The following is a 22,649-nucleotide window of genomic DNA, read 5'->3' as shown; positions in this document are numbered from 1 at the left end:
TGGTAAGTGGTGATTGGCTAAAATCATTTTAATGACATCATGTGATGTCATGATTCCAAATTTCCTTCATTTTCTTTCCTTTTCTTTACTACCCATTTTCAATTAAATTTTTAGCAATATTTATTTATATTTTATGTCATATAATTTATTTACTTAATTAGACAAGTTGGTCAAAAATTATCTCTGAAGATGAAATGACCAAAATGTCCTACGTTTGGCTTATTGAGCCAAAATCGTCTGTACTGATCGAAAAATTTTTCTAAATATTTTCTTGGCATTCTAATACCATCGAAACCTCAATGACTCTTCTCTGGAGTCCCAAAAATTATTTCATCAATTTTCTCTCGGGTTTAGGGCTTCTAGCTGCGAAGACCGCAACTTCCCTCTGGGTTACCCATCGCTAGGGCACCGGCTCATTTAACTTGTTTGTATTTTATTTCTAAAATTTTTTCTAAATTTTTCTTACTATTATTTGAGTTATTTATGATTTCTCACTCTAGTCTAAATATTTTTCCAGACATTCTAGCTGTCCAGACCGACACCGGTCACCAGAACAGTAGAATGTACGGAATTACTACAGTGAGGGTATTACAAATTACTTGTAACAGGAGAATGCACAACTGATGTAGAAAATGGTTGGATTGAAATGTACATGAGCTACTATGTAATTGATTTGCTTAAGTGAAAAGCAGTTGTGCATTTAAATGTTTACTTATAACATTATAAACATTGTTACATGAACTTTAGCACATTGTTGCTATTTACTCATTGATAAACAAAGCCAAACTTACCAATTTCATGCAGTTTACTATAATATTTTGTTGCTTTGTATTTGGTATGCATAGTAATATGGAAATAAATAGATGAAAGAAATGGACATAAATTTGTCAACTCCTTTAAAACATAAAATTTACATTGTCAAATCCTCTTAAGAAAGCTAATTTGTTTACAAAATATCCATGCATAATTATAGCCTATCAACACTGAATAATAGACACCATATTATAGACTATTAAAAACAAATGATGCTATATGTATATAGCATCACATCAACAAAAAGCTTTCTAAATATATCCACAAAATACATCTAAATGTCACCTTAAAAAGGTTGACATTACAGCTATTGTTCATCAGCAGCTCCTGGAGTTGCAACTGGGGGTTTTGCAGTAAATGGTTTACTTCCACTAGGTGTTTTTGTAGTAGTTGATTGACTTCTATCAGGTGTTTTTGCAGCAGCAGATGGTTGACTTCTAGCTAGGTTTTTGCAATAGCTGGATGACTTCCAGTAGGTATTTTGTATCACCAAATGGTTTACTTGCAAAAGAGTCTTAGTGGGTTAAATAGATGTGTTTTTTTTTCTGAAAAAATTAATATATATATACACACACACACACTAACTACACCTTTGATTTGCTAAATATATTGTATTCTGAGTGTCATAAAAATCAACCTCATATATTTGTCTTCTAGCTGGTGTGCAAAAACAGTTTTTGCTTTCAATCTTCCTTATCTCAAGTTCCTCTTGCACACTTGGACAAATGTCACCCTTATATTTCATCATTGCACTATATCTCATGTAGAATCTCTTCATCAATCTCCTTCTAATCCACACAACCATGCTCAGAATAGGAAGGTCCCTTGCATACTTGATGTAGGAATTGAAGGACTCACTAATGTTATTCTGCAAAGCATCGGATTTTGTGTGATTAGAGAAATGTGCCCTTGACCAGGTTTTTGGATCATGATTCATGACCTAATCATAAGCATTTTGGTCCATTTCCCTCAGCTTCTTCATATGATATTCCCAAGTCTTTATTGTGGTTGCACATGCTGCATACCATAATTTCTTCTAGTAATATAGTTCTTTGAATAAAACTTTATAATTGTCATACATGTGCTTCACACAAAACCGATGTTCACTTTTTTGGCATTAACATCTTAAAAGCTTCAATTAAACCCTTAAATTCACATACAAATTTAGTATTAGTATTTAAATAGTAAATAAAACTAAATATAATTAAAAAAAAAAAGCAATGGGTCCATTTACCTTTTGTTGGTCAAACATGAACCCCCAACTAGTTTCATTTGGATGTCATCAATGAGCAACTGTATAAATCAAACCTATGACTCTTTATATTCAATATCAACAACAACCAATGCTATTGGGAACATATGCTCATTCTCATCTCTCCCTATTGCACATAACAATTGGCCCCCTATTGATGTCTTCAAATGGCAGCCATTAAGGCCTTTAATAGGTCTAATTCCATTAAAAACCCTTGCTTCTGTGCTACAAACCTCACATACAAGTACTAAAGATAGTAATTACTTTAGGAATTGATGATCTTTGCTCCTCTTCATTCTCCTTAATAGTTGGTGTATGAACAGAAGTTGAAACCTTCACCTAACTTTCAGGGTTTGTCTTCAGCAAAGTGAGTGCATAATCCCTCAGTCTTCTAAATTGCTCTCTAACTTCTTCATTAATAATTGCTTTCACTTTATTCTTTGCTCTGTAGCATTTAGAAATAGATATCTCTGTGCCCAGTTCCCTCTGTATCTTTTTTTGCAATGCCCTTACATCCCAATCTGGATTTTCCCTGAACTCTTCCAGATATTTAAAAGTCAAATACTTTGAACTGATAATGTGATTATGAGCCTCCCTTGGAAACTTATGCATTGGATTAAATGTTTTAATTTGCAAAGTATCACAATTATAATACCTCGACTGGGGGGTCGTTACCAGCGCTAGGGAACGGGTCAGCTTAAGGTTGTTAGAACCTGTAGTAAGCCTAAGACTTTTAACTTTGACCTTTTAAGGGCTCACATAATTGCTTTGGAACTTTTCTTAAAGTCTAAGGGAGGTTCTTTCCTCCCTAAGACTCAGACTCAATAGAAAGAGCTTAAAATTTTAAGTGCATTATGCTCAAATTCCTTTTTTGGTTTCTGTCTTTCTATATCATTGTCACTGTACTTTATTTCATTTGCACAAAACTAAGCTCTTTCTATATCCTTTGTAAGACTATTATGACCCACATAATTTTATTTTGTCAAACAAGAGATTACTTAGAATTGTTCCCCTAGGAAGAGCATACTCATAGATGTTTATTATTTCTTTTATAACTGTTCACACATCTAAAACATTAATTTTGAAATAATTCCCTTAAGGAACCTCTTCTACATGAACTTTGACTATGTCCTATTAATCACCCTTATATTGCTTTTCTTTTTATCATTGTCTTTGATTACTTTAGAAGACTTCCATTACATAACTCATAGGATACTATCTACTCTTTCTTTTAACATTACATTAGCTATGCCACATACTTCAATTAAGTGTGGGGAGGGCTTGACCAATTGGTTTTACCCTTTTCACTTTTTCATTTTCCTATTTACATCTATTTTCTTTTAGGGGACTCCATATTCCCTTCTTATACTTATTCAATTACATCGTATGCATTAAAAAATTCATCATACTCTTCCATGTCATTCTAAAGGAAAAAACTCACTACACATGTAGTTATATAATTCTACTGGCAAGCACATTCACATTCTATCATATAACATACATGCATGCCAATACTATAACATAAAACATACATCCACTAACGGATTATATACACAACATTACATGACAACAAGGATAACATAAATACATACTTAGAACTTACTCTTATACATAAGACACTACATAACCGTGATGAATCTAACACTATTACAACAAATATCCTTATAATATGCCAAAGCTCTCATAGGTGCTTATACATCCGCTCCTTGCAAAATCTATTTTTGGTTGGGGGAGGGAGAGCTGAGAGGCTCAGTAAGCATAAACTTCTTAAAGTAATTACATACTCTTTTCATTGCATACACATGGTTGTCAAACACATGAATGCATCAATCATTAAACTTTTGCATACATGGCAATTATGTCACCAATGACTCCCCTATAACCAATGTGCCCGGCTCATGTAGATGCTCCTCAGAACTTCCTCTTAATTTAACCAATGTGCCCGGCTCATATAGATGCTCCTTAAGACTTCCTCTTTTAAACATGACATGTGTTATGTACCAAGGGCCTTATAGGATCCTCACCTAGCTTTTTGGATCCAAACCATACATAACATGATACTGTGTACCATTTGGGAGTCAATGGGTCATCCATGATCTACCTCACATCATAAACATTTATGCAGTAGCAATAAAGTATGATTCTAATACATCACATCCTAATATCAATACATTTCATGATGCATGATTATGCTTACACAATAAATACAGTAATTAAAAGCAGTTGAAATTAAATTAAGTAGTTTATACTTACCTTTTATAGAGCTTATCAAATTTTCTTACCCCCTAGATCTAGTATGTAGACTTTCACTTCATGTGTGTTTCCTAGGGTGTTCTAACATCAACCTAACTCGAGACTTGACTTTCTTGCACATTAATCACTAATTCTTTAATCAAATAGCAAATCAACAACACATCAAATCTATGTATGAGACTCTCTAAAAACATATAAAGAACCTTTAACCTTTAGTATTAGGTCCAAATAGAACATAAAATAGGATTCTAGAGCCTTAAAAACAATTATGAAAAGTTGTTGGCAGAAATAACTTGAGCTACCAAAGTAAGGGACTTTGGTTGCTCAAGTCCTGACTTTATATGCCTTTAACAGGCAGCACCTGCTTCGGCTACCGAAGTCCAGAATAAAATACACCCTTTTGAACAATAGCTTCTTCAACTACCAAAGTCCAGAATCTCGAGAAAACTTTTGAGAAACATAACTGACTTTGACTACTAAAATAATGGCTTTTGGCAGCTGAACCTGAAAATTTCCAGAATTCCCAATTCGAATTCTGCAGAAAACCCAAAGTCAAAAACATACAAAAATATGATCAAGCCCCAAAAACTTAGTTAACCTCTATACATGCAATAAACTCAACAACCCACATATTTAAGCATAAGAACCTAACATATAACAAGGTTTTGTAAGGAAAAACTCACACTAGATGTTAGGGAAACATTCCAAACAAAACCTCTAACCCCCCTTAATTGATCAAACCATCCCAAAACCAAAGAAACTTTGCCTAAAGGAGTATTAAAAGAACAAAACATTTTGCATGTACAAGATTTAAACCAAGATTTGGGTTTAAACCTAAAATTTCATTGAAACCCCAAAATCAACCTAACCCTTGACATGCATGGATCAATACAACACATCTACACAACAAAAGTAAGAAGAGACTAAATCTTTTCAAAAGAAAATAGTAAAATTACCTTTGATCTTAAACATCAACACCCAAGATCTTAAAAGACTCTTAAAGGGTCTAAGAATCGTATCTTCTTCAACTTGCTAAAGGCACAAATCATAAGGCATCTCCAAGAGATTTCTCATGCATGTTCAAAACAACCAAAAAGATTTTGATTAACAAGCTAGGAGGCTTGGAAAAGGAAGAAAAACTTGAAACTAAGATGGGAGAAGAGAAACTTGCCAATTTTCTCTTCCTTTCTCAGCTAGAGGTACTATTTATACCTCACTGATCAAGAAGACTTTCAACTGCCAACATTTACCTTCGGTTGCTGAAAGTCAACTTTGGCCGTTAAACTTTGGCTGTCGAAGTTAACCTTTGGCTGTGGAAAGCCACTTCTTTAACTTTTCTTTCTTTCTCCTCACTTCCTACTTTTAAAAACTTTATCCCATAAGGATGGGGTATTACAACAATCCCTCAGCTTGCTTACACGCACTGTAAAACCACACTTATCCTTGCAAATAGCTATAATCTTCAATGTATTATTTTTCACCAACACATAACTACACCCTCTTCTTATAGCCCATTCCCTCAAAGCTGTCCTCAGCACATACCCATTTGTAAACTTCATGCCTTTACAAAGTGCAGGATCTTTCATCCCATGTTCTTCATTAAAATGATAAAATTCACTCTCTTTTTCACTATCTGAACCCATGATGCTATGTAAATCATCATCCCTAATTGGCCTCTCATTAAATTCCCTAATATCTTCCTCATTTATGTTTTCAGTAATACTTTCTACATTAGCACCATCATCTGACTGCTGTCTTCTTATTTCAAATGCCACCCTATCTGTTTCTTTGCCTCTTTGTTCTTCACAGTTTCCGTGTAATATGTTGTCCTCACTACCCTCATAATCTACCTACATTTCACTCACATCATTGTCAGAGGTATCCTCAGCCATAGACAACTCACCTACTTCAGATTCAACATTGTAATCACTATCATAACTATCATTGCTTAACTTATTAACTTCCTCATCCCTCCCTCTCATATTCACATATCAACCTCAATATAATCATCATCATCACTCTCATTACCTCTTAGATCTCCCTATGATTCCCCTGAGTCAACTACATGGTTATAGTCCTTAATGCTCTATTCTGTCTCAATTTCAAGATTCACAACATTCATCTCATTCACTACATCCACACCATCTTTTTCAACACACAAAGGAGCAGTATTTCCCACATAATAGATATCAATATGAGGTTCACCCTTATTGTAATCAAGCATGTTATTTACATTTTGATCATTCAAAATTTTCTTCATATTGTTTATCCCCAGCAAAAGCAGTAATTTTAAACCAAAATTTGCATCCCTCAGTGTATCTATAGTCCTGTCTCCCATGCCTAATCAATTTAAATTGGCTAAGGTAATCTATATCCTTGTTCTTAATAAACTCAACTCCCCCCTCCCCCCTCCTTAGTACTACATATCAGGTTCATAAACCCATTTCCCTCATAATGAACCATCAAATTCACATACTCACACATTCTCCTGTAATAACATCATATCAAAATACACACAATCATTTTTTCATAAATATAAGCACAACACATCATTTTCACTCTATAAACACACCATAGTAGTCAGTTTCACAAAAAAAAAAAAAAGCATGCCTGAAATAACAGACACAAACACCTCAACTAACATAAGTCAACTCCAATTATAATGCATCATGTGATCAACAAATGTTGAAACACATAAACACAAAACACACACATGACATCTACACTGCATGCAATCATTGCATGAAGGAAATGTAAATGGTAAATAATTAGAGAGGCAAAATTGGAATTTCACGTACCTTGTACCTCATGACAATGGAGCTTGCTTCACCTTTGAATTTCTCTTTGCCTCCACAGTAATTTCACTAACAATTCTGTAAAAAAATTTCACAATCTATTCTTCCATGCCTAAAAAACTTCAATTAAAGGGTGTTTTATCAGTTATTTTAATCTATATCCCTCAATCTCTTCCAATGAAATGGGATTCTTAATTTTGATTTTGGAAAGAATTTCTGCTATGTTAAATTGGGAAAGGGAAAAAATCATGCTAGGTTATTATAATGGTAAATTAGGGTTTTTTTTTCTTCTTTTTTTTCCCTCAAATTATTAATATTTACTAATTCAGCATTTCTTGTATCTATGTCGTCACATTCGGTCCACGTCAGTAAAAATTTAATGGATATTAGACAGAAAGACTTCTTTTGCTAACGGTGCGAGCCTCAAGGTACCATTTTGTCATAAAGTGAACTACAGACTCTAAAGTGAAAAATGGGTTAAACACATGTATGTATATGTATATGTATATATATATATATATATATATATATATATATATAAATACATATACGAACTACAGACTCTAAAGTGAAAAATGGGTTAAACACATGTATATATATATATATAGAAGGACGGAAAAAGAACTAATAGCCCAGAACACTACATAGCACAATCCCTAGGATAAGTAACCCCACAGATGTCATACAAAAGCAAGCTACTGATACCATTCAGATGAGAGTCAAGATGGTGAATGCCAAGCGAAGTAGAGTGCCCCAAATGAGCAAGCCAATCCGCATCCATATTACATTCCCTGTATACATGATTAATATGCACTTCCCAATCCCTACCCTATAAGTTTCTTATGGCACCAAGAAGAGTGGAACATATATTAGTATGAGAGCCTCTGTTATCATCTCCATAGCAGAAAGATTGTTAGACTCCACAAGAATTTGCTGCAACTTTATCCCAAGCAAGTTTCAAACCTATATACATCCTTCACTACTCAGCCATAATAATCGAAAGAACTAAGATTAGCTACAAAACCACCCATCCAAATTTCCAAGTTGTTTCGAATAGCCCCTCCTGTTGACTCGAGGCCATTAGTAGATATAAGAGAGCCATCCGAATTAAGCTTACACCATCCAGCCGACAGAGGACTCCACCCCAACCATTTGCACTCTCTCCTAGTCTTACTCAAAGGAGACACATCAATACGATTTGAACCTTGTTGAAAATCTTTTGCAAAAACCATCACAGCCCCTCTGCCGTCTGACAGTACAAAAAATAATCATTGTTATAACTGATTATTGTAATTGACTAAAATTGGTTATTATTAGCAATCAATTTTACAACCGATTTGTGATTTCAGTTTTTTTTAGTAAAATAGTTAATTTTAAAAAATTTTAGCAATCGATTCAAGAATCGATTGCTAAATCGGTTGTTATTAACAATCGATTTATAATCAATTGCTAATCGATATTAGAAAACCTTGAATATACAATTAGCAACTAATTTTAAAATCGGTTGTTATTAGCAACCAATTAAGAAATCGGTTGCTAAAATCTGTTACTAATAGCAATCAATTTAAAAATTAATTGCTAACAATAACCAATTTAGGGAATCGGTTGCTAAATTAAAGAATTATTTTAATTGGCTCCAAAATTAGCAACCGATTTACAATCGGTTACTAAAATTTATCGGTTGCTAATAATAATCGATTTTTTGCAACCAATTGTAAATCAATTGCTAAATTTTTTCTCCCTAAAAATTCCTACTCAATTTCTTTTTTCTTTTTTGATTTGCAACTGATTTGCTAATCAGTTGCTAACAGCAATTGATTTTTATAACCGATTTTTCCCTCAAAAAATTTTCACCTAATTTTTTATTTTTTTTATGTGCAATCAATTTATGAATCGGTTGCTATTAGCAACAGTTTTTTTACAACCGATTAAAATCGATTATTATTAGCAACCGATTTTTTTCCTTCAAAAATTCCCACATAATTTTTTATTTTATTTTATTTTTATTTGTAACCAATTTGCGAATTGGTTGCTAACAGCAACCGATTTTGAAACTATTAAAATCGGTTACTATTAGCAACTGATTTCCCTCTCCCCTCTTCCAAAATTCTCGCCCACTTTTTTTTTTTTTTATTTTGAATTGCAACCGATTTGCAAATTGGTTGCTGTTAGTAACCGATTGAATTAGGTTGCTAGCAATCAATTGTGAATAGATTGCAAAATTTTTCTCAAAAAAATTTTCACCCATTTTTTAAAAGAAATTTGTAACCAACAATCAGTTACTAAAATTGATTATTAATTTGCTTATATAAACTACTACTCATTTTATTTCCCTGTTATTCATTTTTTTCTCTCTTTCTTCTCTTTTCTCTTATTTTTTTAATCATTTTTTTTCATTCTTATCTATTTTATTCATTATTTTTTCTTTTCTAACATATTTTCTTCATCATCTTTTTCTCATCTATTTTCTTCTTCATTTTTTTTCTCATACATTTTATTCTTTATCATATTTTTCTTTCTCATCTATTTTCTTTTTTATTGTCTTTTTCTTTCTCATCTATTTTCTTTTTTATTGTCTTTTTCTTTCTCATATATTTTCTTTTTCATCATCTTTTTCTTTTTCATATATTTTCTTTTTTATTATCTTTTTCTTTATCATCTATTTTCTTCATTATCTTTTTTTTTTCATCTATTTTCTTCATTATTTTTTTGTCATCTTTTTTTTTCTTCATCTTCTTTTTCTTTCTCATCTTTTTTATTTGATTTATTTTTCTTTGGCATAAAATAAAAATTTTTGTACAAATATATTTTTTGTTAGTAAATTATTTGTAGTATTAATTTTTAGTATTTTTTTTATAATGGATATATAGTAATTTTTTTTAGTAATTTGTCTTATAAATATGTTTTTATATTTAATTTTTTTTGTTAATATTTTTTATAATAGTTATTATTAGTAATTTTTTATAATATTTTTATATTAATTTTTAGCACTGATTTTCATTAATAATTTATTATTTTAGTAATTTTTGAAAAATTTATTTATTTGAATTTTTTTTCTAAATTAGTTGCAAATAGCAACTGATTTACAAAATGATTATAAAATTACAAAATTAAAGACACTAAATTTTTTACAACTGATTATATTTCGATTGCTAAATTGGTAAATCTATTGCTAATAGCAACCGATAGTTTTTTACCAAAAGTTTTATTTTTCTAAGTTTGATTAATTTAGCAATCGATTTAATTGTTAGTTACTATTTGTAACTGATTTGGTTGTTAGTTACTATTTGTAACCAAATTTATTGCAACCAACTGAATCGATTGCTAAATTGATTAGCAACCGATTTTAATAGATTAGCAGCCGATTCGGTCAGTTACTTTTTTTTTTAAATGTGAAGGTCTATATATAAACTGAATATTAATGGTATGGTATGCATTTATTTTTTAATTATACTTAAAATGTCCTATAATTTTTTAGAGTGATCAAGGGCTGATTTCAAGTTAAATCAATAGTGTTTTATTTAAAAAATAAATAAAATAAAATCAATAATGGTTTCTTTGTGAATGACGAAAGTTAAATCAGATTGAGTATCACTGTTTAGAATTTGATTTCAAGTTTTAGAATTGAGTTATTTTAATAATTGAAATAATTTTTTAATTTATTTTTAAAATTCACAGTTTAGATTTGACCACTTTATTGAACCAAAATATAAGTTTTAATCCGAATCAAAGTTGAAAAAAGGGACTATAGCCGCACCAATTTGATTAAAATCAAACTCATAAACCGTTGATTGATTTCGGTCCCATTTTAAACTAAATCCGCCAAGTGACTAGACCTACTCAAGAGTCAAGAGTTTAATGAGCTCAATTCAATTAAAGATGGAAAAACTGGAAAAATAATAATAATAATAATAATAATAATAATAATAATAATAATAATAATAATAATAATAATAATAATGACAGAATGCAACAGCAGCAATCTTTCCTTCAAAATCAGAAAATATTCTTCCAAATTGAACAATGCTTGTTTCTTTATCCAGATGACAAAATCTTGGACATTGAAATGTTTCTAAGATCCTGTTTAGTTCAATTTTATACTAAAATTTATTTGAGTTGTAAATAAATTTCATTATAGAATTCATTTACAAATAAATTTTTTTATTGGATATATTTTATATTAAATATGAAATTCATTTTAAATGAAATGAATTTTATGTTTAAAATAAATAAAAATAAATAAAATGATGTATAATAAGAAGATAATTTACCACTTGAAATATATATGATTTTAAGTTTGAAATTCATTTACAAATTCTATCAATTTTGATAAAATTTAATTTAATTATAATAAATTTCATATATTGATTATTAAGAATATTAAATAAATTTTCATTTAAATTAAACACTAAAATTTTATATTTATAAATAAATTTTATAAAATTCATTTATACTAAACACTGTCTAAATTTTTAATGAAATTGCAATAATTGGACTTTGCACGCTATGAGTACGAATTCCACATAACAATTTGATATAATCTTCCTTATCAGCATGATATACAAGTCCAGGATCAGCAGCTTTTATTGGATTGATATGTCCAGATCCATATGAAAATTCATATTTAGCTGTTCTATTATTCATAGGCCAAGCTACATGCCAAAGAAAATCAGCGATTTAGACAAAGAAACCTGATAGAAATAATAATTGACGATGCAAAGATTTACCAGTGGTCGTCATAATAGCAGAGATTTGATGGTTGAAGTAGACCAGTCAGTGTGAATTGATTTAAGATAGGCAGCTACACCAGCAGCACGGGGGCAGGACATGGAGGTACCTGATAAAATGCTGTATTGAACTTGCTTCTTGTCTAGAGGTCCATTTGAAGGTGAAGCAATAGGTGAAAATGCAGCCAAGATATCGATGCCTGGCGCAACAACATCAGGCTCCATTGCATTTCAGCATCATATAATTTATTATTTAAAAATTTATTATATTACTTTTTAGTTTATTAAAAATAATAATATTATTAATTTTTTAATACTCATAAAAATACAAAAAAAATAAAAAGAGAATTAAAAAAAGATAATATTAATTATTTAGCATAAAAATAATAACTACTATAATTATAATGCATGACAATTTTTACATGGCAAGTGATGCCAAGCCATTAATGGCAATTGAATGGGAATGCCAAAGTTAATGATGAAAGGTTTTTTTTTTTAATTAAAATTATTTAATGATTGAATTAATTTATTTTTAACTATTGCTTATCATCTTGACTACTTTTATATTTTTTCAATATTTTTTATTCATTTGTTTTTATGAGTAATTATATATTTTAATTATACTAATTATTTTAAATATGTTATGCACGTTGTTTATACCTATTACTCATAATTTAATTTATTTTGATATAATTTTTTATTAATTTTTTGTATATGATCATAAGATCAAATATTACTGCTTCAATCTAAAGAGTAATAAATCAAACAAATTAAAAAGTAATAAATGAATTTAAACACTCGTCATATAAACTCATGATTTAAAACTTTTTTTCATATAATTTTCTTTAATTTTTTTATATAGTATAATATTATATATTATTTCAATAGCTAATTAAATTTAGTTATTTATTAGTATGATTATATTTTATTTTTAATTAAAATTAATTTGAAAAAGTTATAAGAAAATAAAATTAATAAATTATATTATTTATATATATATATATATATATATATATATATATATATATGTAATTCTATGTAACATAAATTAAAAATTAAAAAAATTGAAGTATTTAAAAAAAATTATATAATTATATATGATAAATATATTGACGAAAAGTTAAATTATATAATTAAAAATACATTGTTATAATCATATATCATATATTAATTTTATTCTTTAATATAACTCTAAATACTCATATATTTATATAATTAAATTAGGTTAAAAGATAAAAAAAAAACTTTTATATCAATTATTAATTTTGTTAAAAACTTTTAATTATATCAATTTAATCATTAACTTTTCTAAATTTTTTCAATTTTAATAATAAATTTAATTAAAAATAATTAACTCATCAATTGACCAAAATAATTTAATTTTCTTCATTTAATATAAACAATTTAATTTTTTTTCATTTATTATCAATTTTAACTACTCCTTTCAGTTTTATTAATATATAAAATAATTTTAATATTTTTATTAATTTTAACAAATTTCATGTTAATATAAAATAATAAATGGATAATATATCTAATATTATTATCTGAATTTTTAATTTTTTTCTCTTTTTCTTTTTACTTATACTTTTAATTCACATCATTCCTATCATTTTATTTCAAATTAAAGGCAAAACAAAGAAAAAAAATCAAATATTTAAAAATAAAATTTGAACAGATAATAATACTAAAATAAATGTAATTATAATTTTTAAAATGATATATAAATTAATTAAAATAGTACTTTTTATCAATTTAAAAATAACTGTAAAAATTAATATAAAAATAAAAAGAATAGCTAATATTAATAATGTATGCAAATATTTGAAATCATTTTTGTCAATTAAGTAATCCAATTAGGCTACTTCTAAAATTAAAATTAATATAAAAGTTTGAAATTAAATTAATAAAATTAAAAAGTTTGGCTAAAATTGAATAAATTTATAAAAGTTTTGATTTTTTTAATCATTTAACCATTAAATAATAACATAAAATTTATATAAATAAATTTAAAATTTGAAATAAATAAGCATTTAAATTTGATATTATGATTTTTATTATATTTTAATACAAAATTAAAATTTATTTTTATTTTAAAAAATTAACTATCCAAATAAAATCAAAATAATTTTTATGAATAGTATTTTTAAAATTTTTAATATATTTATGAATCGTAATATTTTATTGATGTAAAGAATAAAATTAATTTGAAAAATATGAATAATTAATAAAAAATCTAAGCACTTTTTTTAATTTTGTTTACAATTTTAGTTGATTTTATTAAAATTGTAAATTAGTGCTAGTTTTATTCTATTTACTTAAATTAATCAAAATTGAGATGCAATTATAAAATTTTTATTAATGTTTTCAATTAAAATTTATTTTTTAATTTATTATATTGAACAATAAATAAAATTTGTTTATACATAAAAATAAATTTTAAGTTTGATTAAAGCTATATTTTTATCAATATAAATAATTAAAAAAAGACAATAAATTTATGACTATTAATGTGACTCATATACTTGAATTTATTAAAAATTCAACTTTTTAATTTTATGTGGTTAACACTAAATTGTTATTTAATTAAATATATAAATATATTTATTTATTAATTTTATTAAAATTAATTAAATAATTTTTCATAAATTAATAATACCTATAGTATTATAATTGTAAAATTACTATATTACGAATTATAATATGTGTTTTATAATAAATAGAATTATTATTAAAATAAATTTAAAATTTTAATTTATGTTAATTATTATAATATTAAAAAATAAAATTATTAAGAATTTAGTGAGAAATATTTTGTCACTAAAAGTTATTAGCGACAATATAGAATATTATAAAATTAGCATCATGAAAGGATTTAGCGACAAAGTTTCTATTACTAAAAGATTAACGACGATAATATTTGGGAGCATTAATTGTTAAAATTATTAGCGATGTATATTTTTGTCACTAAATAGTATTAGTAACGAATTAGATGATTAGCCACATTTTATCACTTTTAACATGCATTATTGGAGATGAATTATTTATCTATCGTTATAAATATATATTTTTTATATAATAAATAGATTAATAATATTTTTAATTTTTTAATTTCTTATTTTAATTAATTATTTTTTATAAAATTTTATATTTAATTGAAGTTAAATATAAGTAGGATTAAGAATTTTAAATTTATATGAACTCTAAAATTAAGAATTTTAAATTTATACAAATTTTAAAATTAATTTCAATAATAAAAATATAATAATAATTAATTTTAAGAATGAATGCCAATTTAGGTAAAGCTAATATTCTTCACTTCATACATATATATAACTAGTTATTGTGAATGTGTTATTCACGTTATTTATACCCGTTATTTGCGATTTAATTTATTTTCATTAAATTTTCTATTAATTTTTCGTATATGATTATAAATAGTAATAAAATCAAATAAATAAAATAGAAATAAGTAGTAATTGAATTTAAATAATAAAAATATTAGAATAATAATTACCCTTTGATAATAATTATGATATCTCTTTTACTACTATCTTCAATTTTATATATTAATTTGACATGAATAATTATACATAAATGATCTATATAAAAAATTATTAAATCAATATAATAAAATATAATATGAGCTAATTTTACAATTTAAAATAGGAAAAAACTATAATTTTATTTTATTTAGCATAATCGTTTACATCATCAAGAGTCTTGAAGTTATATATCAATATTTCTTAAAGAATTAGTATAATATGTTTTTTTGATCACTATACCATTAGCTATTATGTGAGTTTCCCTCTTTCAAAAAAAAAAATCTTTAAAAATGTCAACCACATTATTAAATATAACAATTCCAATTTTAAATTTCTATAAAAAAAAATAAATTAGTTATATGAATTATAAGTCAAAATTCAAATATAAAATATAAAAAATAAAGTTTATAATAAAGGTCAATATTTACCTTAAAATAAGTTTTGTTAACATAAAATTTATTTGTAAAATTAGAAATTAGAGATAACTATTAAAATATATCCAATGATTTAAATTTTTCATACTTATAATTTCTTATTTAATTGATATACTCATCATTTAGTTGGACATTTATAATAATATATTCTTAATCCCTCTCTCTCTATATATATATATGTATATTATAATTTTTAGAAATAATTTCAAAATTTATAGCATGTGATTTGGTAAAATTTTTATTTTTATCAAGTTACTATTATGAGATTTTCTATATCCATTTATGTAATGCTAAAATGGTAACTTTTTTCAATTAATTTAATGTCAAGTTAATATTTGTTGAAAATTATTATAAATATATATTTTTCTTATAAATTAAGTATATATATATATGTGTGTGTGGGGATGCGCGCATGCGCGCTAACAAAAATAGATGTTTGTCAATTAATTATAAATGAATAAATTTAACCATTTTTTTAGAATTCATATATTTTCTTATATATTTTATATTATGTTAACTAATTGTTTTGTTCATTTTAATTATAATTCATTTTTTTCTAATTTTTAAATGTTTGCTTAAATATTTTTATAGCATTAGAAATTTCAATATTATAATAATATAAAAATTAATAATATTTCTATATTTTTACAGTTTCACTTTTTAATTTGCTAATTAATTAATTAATTAGGTTTATGACTTTTTTAAAACAACTCATATGGTTAAAACCTTTGAAATCTTTTGTCTCGCTAAAATCTTAGTTTAATTTTAATTTCTAGTTAAGAATCTTAGCTTAATTTTAATTTTTGTTAAATTATAATTTCTAAAATTTTAGGACAAAAATTACATATTTTTATTTATTTAGATATAAATAATTAATATTTTATAAATAGCAACTTTATAATTTTATTAAAATTATATTGATAGATAGATAGATTATATATTATAGATTAATTGTATTTTTTATTTTTCACTTATTAATTTCTTATATTAGTTAATTATTTTTTATAAATTTTATATTTAATTGAAGTCCAATATAAGTAGGACTAAGAATTTTAATTTTACATGAACTGTAAAATTAAGAATTTTATATTTATATAAATATTAATATTTAATTTAAATAATAAAAATATAGTTATAATTAATTTGAAAATACACACAATGAAGGACTTTTTGGCAAAACTAATGTTTCCTGCTTCCACACACCCCCCCCCCCCTCCCCCCTCCCCCAACAAACACACACACACGCGCGTATTATCTATACAAAAAATACTAATAAAAATATATTTATGGTAATAGATATATGAATATAAAAAATACTAATAAAAATATATTTATAGTAATAGATATATGAATTCGTCGCTAATAATATATCTTAGCGATGAAAAATTTATTCCTAATCCACATTACTTTGTCATTATAACTTTAGCAATAATACATACCTTACTAATACTATTAGCAACAAGAGTCTCAGCTATATTGTTTCGTTGCTAATAATTTTTAGTAATGACATATTCCTAAATAATTTTAATATCTAATATTACTATAATCAATATAAATTAAAATTTTAATATTATTGTAATAATTATACTTACACCAAAATTCCTATTATAGTTCCTAATATAATAATTCTATAATTTTAATCTTATAAGCATTATTAATTAATTAAAAATTATTTAATTTATTATAATAAAAAACCTTAAACTCTGAATCTCAATTGCACTAATTTATTTTTTCTAATTGTTATATATATAAGTGAGAAGGAGGGGGAATAATTGGATAAACAAAAGAATCTTTAACATAATTATAAAATTACTATTAAAAATTAACTATCTAATTAAAATAATTATAAAATTATTATAAACAATATAATATTTAATAGAATAAAAATTGATAAATATATCCATAAATAATAGATATGAAATTCTAATCGAATTCAATTAGGGCCTTTTTATTAGTTACGAATTTGTAACTGCATTTTTTAAAAAATTAGAAATAGATAAACTTTAACTCTATATTAAGGTCAAGAATTTGAATTTTTGGTATCAGATGGCCATTGCTCGACTTGTCATCCTGTCGGGCTTGATCTCTTCGAACACATAAAGATCAGTTAAATCATCTGAATATGATACGGTTAGATTGATCAAGACAGAGTACGGATAGAGATCGGTTTGATGAAGGAGAACTCTATCCGATGTGGACACAGGATAAGCCGTTATAAATGGCGAGCGAGATTATCACTGAGAATTACGCTAACAAGGTACATTTCTGTCGTGTATGATTTGATATTTATCAGCTGAATCCTAGTAATCGTGCTCTTAGAATATATACCGTGAATTACTCTCTAGCTTGAGCATCGGAGTAACTGCCTCCATGCCACTGACCTCACTTTTTTTTGTGGTTTAATGCAATCTAGAATCCAATTATGTTTATTGGGTGACTTGAGAATACCAAGCGACAATTAGAAGTAATTTAAATTTTAAAAAATTATAAATAATAAAAAAATTGAGAGTAGAAAGTACTATAATTAATAAGACAAATATGGTGAATCCTATTTAGGTAAAATAATAAAAGAAATTATTGATAAATGAGAATACATCTTATTTATTAAATAGATCTAACTAGAATATAATGAAATTTTTTTTAGATGTTTACATAGTTTTAACTTATATTATTTTAAGTCTCTTAATTTTATTGTATTATTACAATTGTTATGAAAGAAAATTTCTATTAATTTTAAGATTTATTAATTAATTAGCATATTTTTTAAAATTATATATAAAAAAATTTATGTACTGATTTATTCAAAACACTTGCCTCCACATCATTGTGCTTTCATCTTTAACTAATTATAATTATTTTTATGACTGGGTTTTAGTCTTTGGACAGTCATGGGTTAGAATCGTGGACCAAGCTGTACATGAACTTTTAATTATTTATGGTGCAAATAAAATGATATGAGTATTTTTATAGTATCAACATGTACATAATAAAATGAATAGAAAATTTATTTAACTAAATTCTAAAATTAAAAATATAAAGATCATAATAAAAATTGAGGATGCTAGATTTAGAGGCTGTTAATTTTGTTATTTATTTTTAATTTTTGACTTAAAATTTATTTTTTTAAATATAAATCAATTTAAAAATAAGTAATTAATTATTTAATAAAATTATTTAAAATTAAGTTTTAAATAGTTTAAGTATTAATTTGTTAAAATGAATAAAAATGATATGTAATTGACTGTTATTGCTTTTAAAATAATATTTTATTTTAAAAGGTAAAATAACATTAATATATATATATATATGCAGGGAGGTTTTTCTTATTCTAAATTTTGATGTTGCCTGGTGGTATTATTAAAAAAGTAAGATTTTTTTTGTTGCCACATGACATTCTAAATTTCTATGCTGTTACGTGGCACTTACATATAATATTATTATATTTAATAATTATAGTAATTATTACCATTACTATTACCATTAAATATTTTTACTACTATGCCATAATTTTTATGGCTAACTAATTAAAAATATTAAATATATGATTAAGTTTTAAATTCTCTTATATAAGTTGTGAATTATTTAATTATTACACTTTAATATCATAATAGGTAGCTATTATTATTATTATTATTATTATTATTATTATTATTATTATTATTATTATTATTATTATTATCTAGAAAGTTTAATTTAATTAGAGATAGTAAAAATTAAGAATTAATTAAATTAATTTATTAATTATATCTAATAAACACATATACTATTTTTATATATGTTCCATTTTCACTTCCTAATAAAGAGGTGGTTCAGATTTTTATAAAATAAGTTCAAAAGGATATACGATTTTAAAACTATTACATTTATATCAAGTGATAATTTTTAATTGAATTTATTGATGGCAAAGTTTTTTGTTTTCTTAAAAAGTTTTAATATACAATTATTATATAATTTAATTTTTTAAATACAATTCTTAATTATTTGGCCAACTTATTTAGCTAAAGTTTATTACTAACGTTTTAAAGTTTTAATATTATGAATAGCATTAAAATTCTTTTAATTAAAAAATAATTTTTTAACTAATAATATTTTGATAACCTAATTAAATCTAATATATATATATACACACACACATGCATACACACACATTACTGTGTATAGCATGGGTATTGTGCTAGCATTTTTAAAAGATAAAATGATCTTTGAAGCCTTCGAAGAAAAGGCCAATAGTTACTTTAGTGATGGTTAAACCAAATGAATTATTTAAGCCCTTAAACTTTTTAAAATAGCTATTTAAACTTTTAAACTTTTAAAAATAACTAAAAAAATCCAAAACATTAGCATGATAAATCTCTATTTGTAACATTCCTAATTTTTAAATAACTATTATATATATATATATATACATTATTCTAATTGTGGATTTCGCGTATGTACTTTCATTTCGTGGAAATTCGATCGTCGCCCAGATTTACAATTTCGGGCCGAGCAGATAAGCTACTGGAACTATTTCAGAACCGAGTCAAGATTATAGGCTACCCCACTGTTTTTAGACGTTCTGGACGCGTTTCAGTTGTCAGATTTGACATAGATAAACTTGAACTCTACATTACTCAAATTTTACCTTGTACTGGGTTAGAATAAAATTTATAAAATATTCGTGGATAATAAGAAAATTACGATTCCTATTACAATAGCCTTATAATATTGTTAAGGACCGCGGGGCAGGTTTATAGAATTTTTAAAGTTAGTTTGGATAGTTTTTGAAAAATATTAGTTTTGAAGTTTTATAATTGAGTTGTCTGATGTTGTGATTATTGTTTGGTTTGGAGGGCCCAGGAGGGGCCATATAATGATGATGAGATATGGGTTGAGTTTAGAAGTGTGATTTGAACCATTTTGCAGGTTGGGTATGTAACACCCCCGTTTGCATAGCCTGGTAGATTTCACTGTTCCGGTGACCGGTGTCGGTCCGGACAATTAAGGAGATTAGAGCCACACTTAAGACAACTTGAGAAGCCATAAACACAAATAATTAGTAATGCTTAATTAGTTAACTATAAATAAGAAAAACAGAATATAAGAAGTTAAACGAACCGAGAGTCACAGCGATGAGTGACCTCCTCGGGAACGACTGCGAAGTCGTTTTAAACTCAAATTTCGAACCGTAAAAAGTGACGCTGCGGTCCTTAGGACCCTTATAAACACAGTGGAAAAGAGAAAATCACGAAAAAGATTTGTTAAGCCAGTTAAATAATTAGGTTAGGGAGCCGAAAGAAATATGGAATTAATTGCAAACCGGGTTGAACCGGCGAAGGGCAATTTGGTCAATTGACCTCGAGAGCTGACTCCTGACCTAACTGTCAAATAAAATCGGAGAAAAGAAAATTTCGGAATCGAGAATTAAATTAAAGAACTAATAGAAAAATAAATAAAAAAAAAGAAGAAAAAGAAGATGGAAAAGTCAAAGGTGATGACATCATGCATGATGTCATAAAGAAATTAATTAAATTATTTAGTAATTAGGATTTTTGGTCTTCTAAAAGGGATAAAGATTAAAGAAAAGAAAAGAAAAAAAAAATTTAGAAAGTCTTTCCTCTTCCCAAGTTGCCGCCCCACCTTCTCCATGAGCCCACCATTAAAGCCTGCTTCAAGCTTTTAAACACCCATTTGATCTTACCTTACCCCAAATTCACCCATAAAAACTTGTTTTAGTTACTTGAAAAGGAGATTGATCATCAAAGAAAGAAGAAAAGAGGAGAGAAAATAGAGAATTCAAATTCAAGTGAGGTAAGCACATCCATTTGTAAATTTGAACTTTATTAGTTGTGTTTATAGCTTGATTTACTTGTAAATAAACTTAAAATTAAAAAAATTTATATGGGGAGGAACAAACTGAAATTTCAGCCTATTGAAGAAGGGACATCAATTGTATGGCTTGAGGGTTTTGAATGAGTTAAGAAACCTTACTTAGTTGAATGATTAGCATTAAAACCATTAAATGTAGTTAAGTGCATGAGATGAATGAGTTAGGGTTTGAATGTTAGGGTTTGTGAACCAAATTTTGGAGAAATGCTTAAATGATGACTTTAGTCTATTGTGAGATGAAAAATGGTCAATAATGACCAAAAGAGATGTGTGGAAATTGTGAGAATGAAAGTTAAATTCGTAGGGCAAATGGTCATGCTGCTGGCAGCATGAGCAAGCCAACTTTGAAGGACCAAAACGGAAATTTTACAAGTCCAATTGATATGCCACCAATTGGAGATGAAAATAGACATAAAATAGCACAATTTTCATTAAGGAACCATGGCCAAAAACTGACCAAAACTTAGTGAACCAATTGAGCAAAGTGAAATGAGAGCAGGCTGCCACTGCATAAACTGACCAAATGAACAGTAATTCTTCATTTGGTCATAACTCGAGCTAGGAAGGTCAAAATGACCTGAAATTTTACCAGTAATTAGATAAGATATAAATCTAAAACTTTCATGAAGAACACCAACCCAAATTATGCCATTAACCTAATCAAATGATTGAGCAAAGTTGAGTTATTGAACCTGCAAAACTGCAGATTTCCATTTGAACAGTAAAGTTCCAATGGTTATAACTCTCTCTAGAAAACTCCGATTTAGGCGATTCTTGAACCGATGGAAACCTAAGACATAGTAGAACATTTCGTATGAAGGAAATTAGACCAAATTATGGACTTAACTTAATCAAATTATTGAATGAAGTTGGATAAAAAATCTGCCAGAACCTAAATTGCAGCATGAACAGTGCATGTAAACAGTAATTGTATTTTGGCTTTAACTTGAGCTACAAAACTC

Source organism: Hevea brasiliensis, chromosome 3 (genome assembly GCF_030052815.1).
Source record: "Hevea brasiliensis isolate MT/VB/25A 57/8 chromosome 3, ASM3005281v1, whole genome shotgun sequence".
Taxonomy (NCBI): domain Eukaryota; kingdom Viridiplantae; phylum Streptophyta; class Magnoliopsida; order Malpighiales; family Euphorbiaceae; genus Hevea; species Hevea brasiliensis.
Note: the sequence above shows the minus strand (reverse complement) of the source record.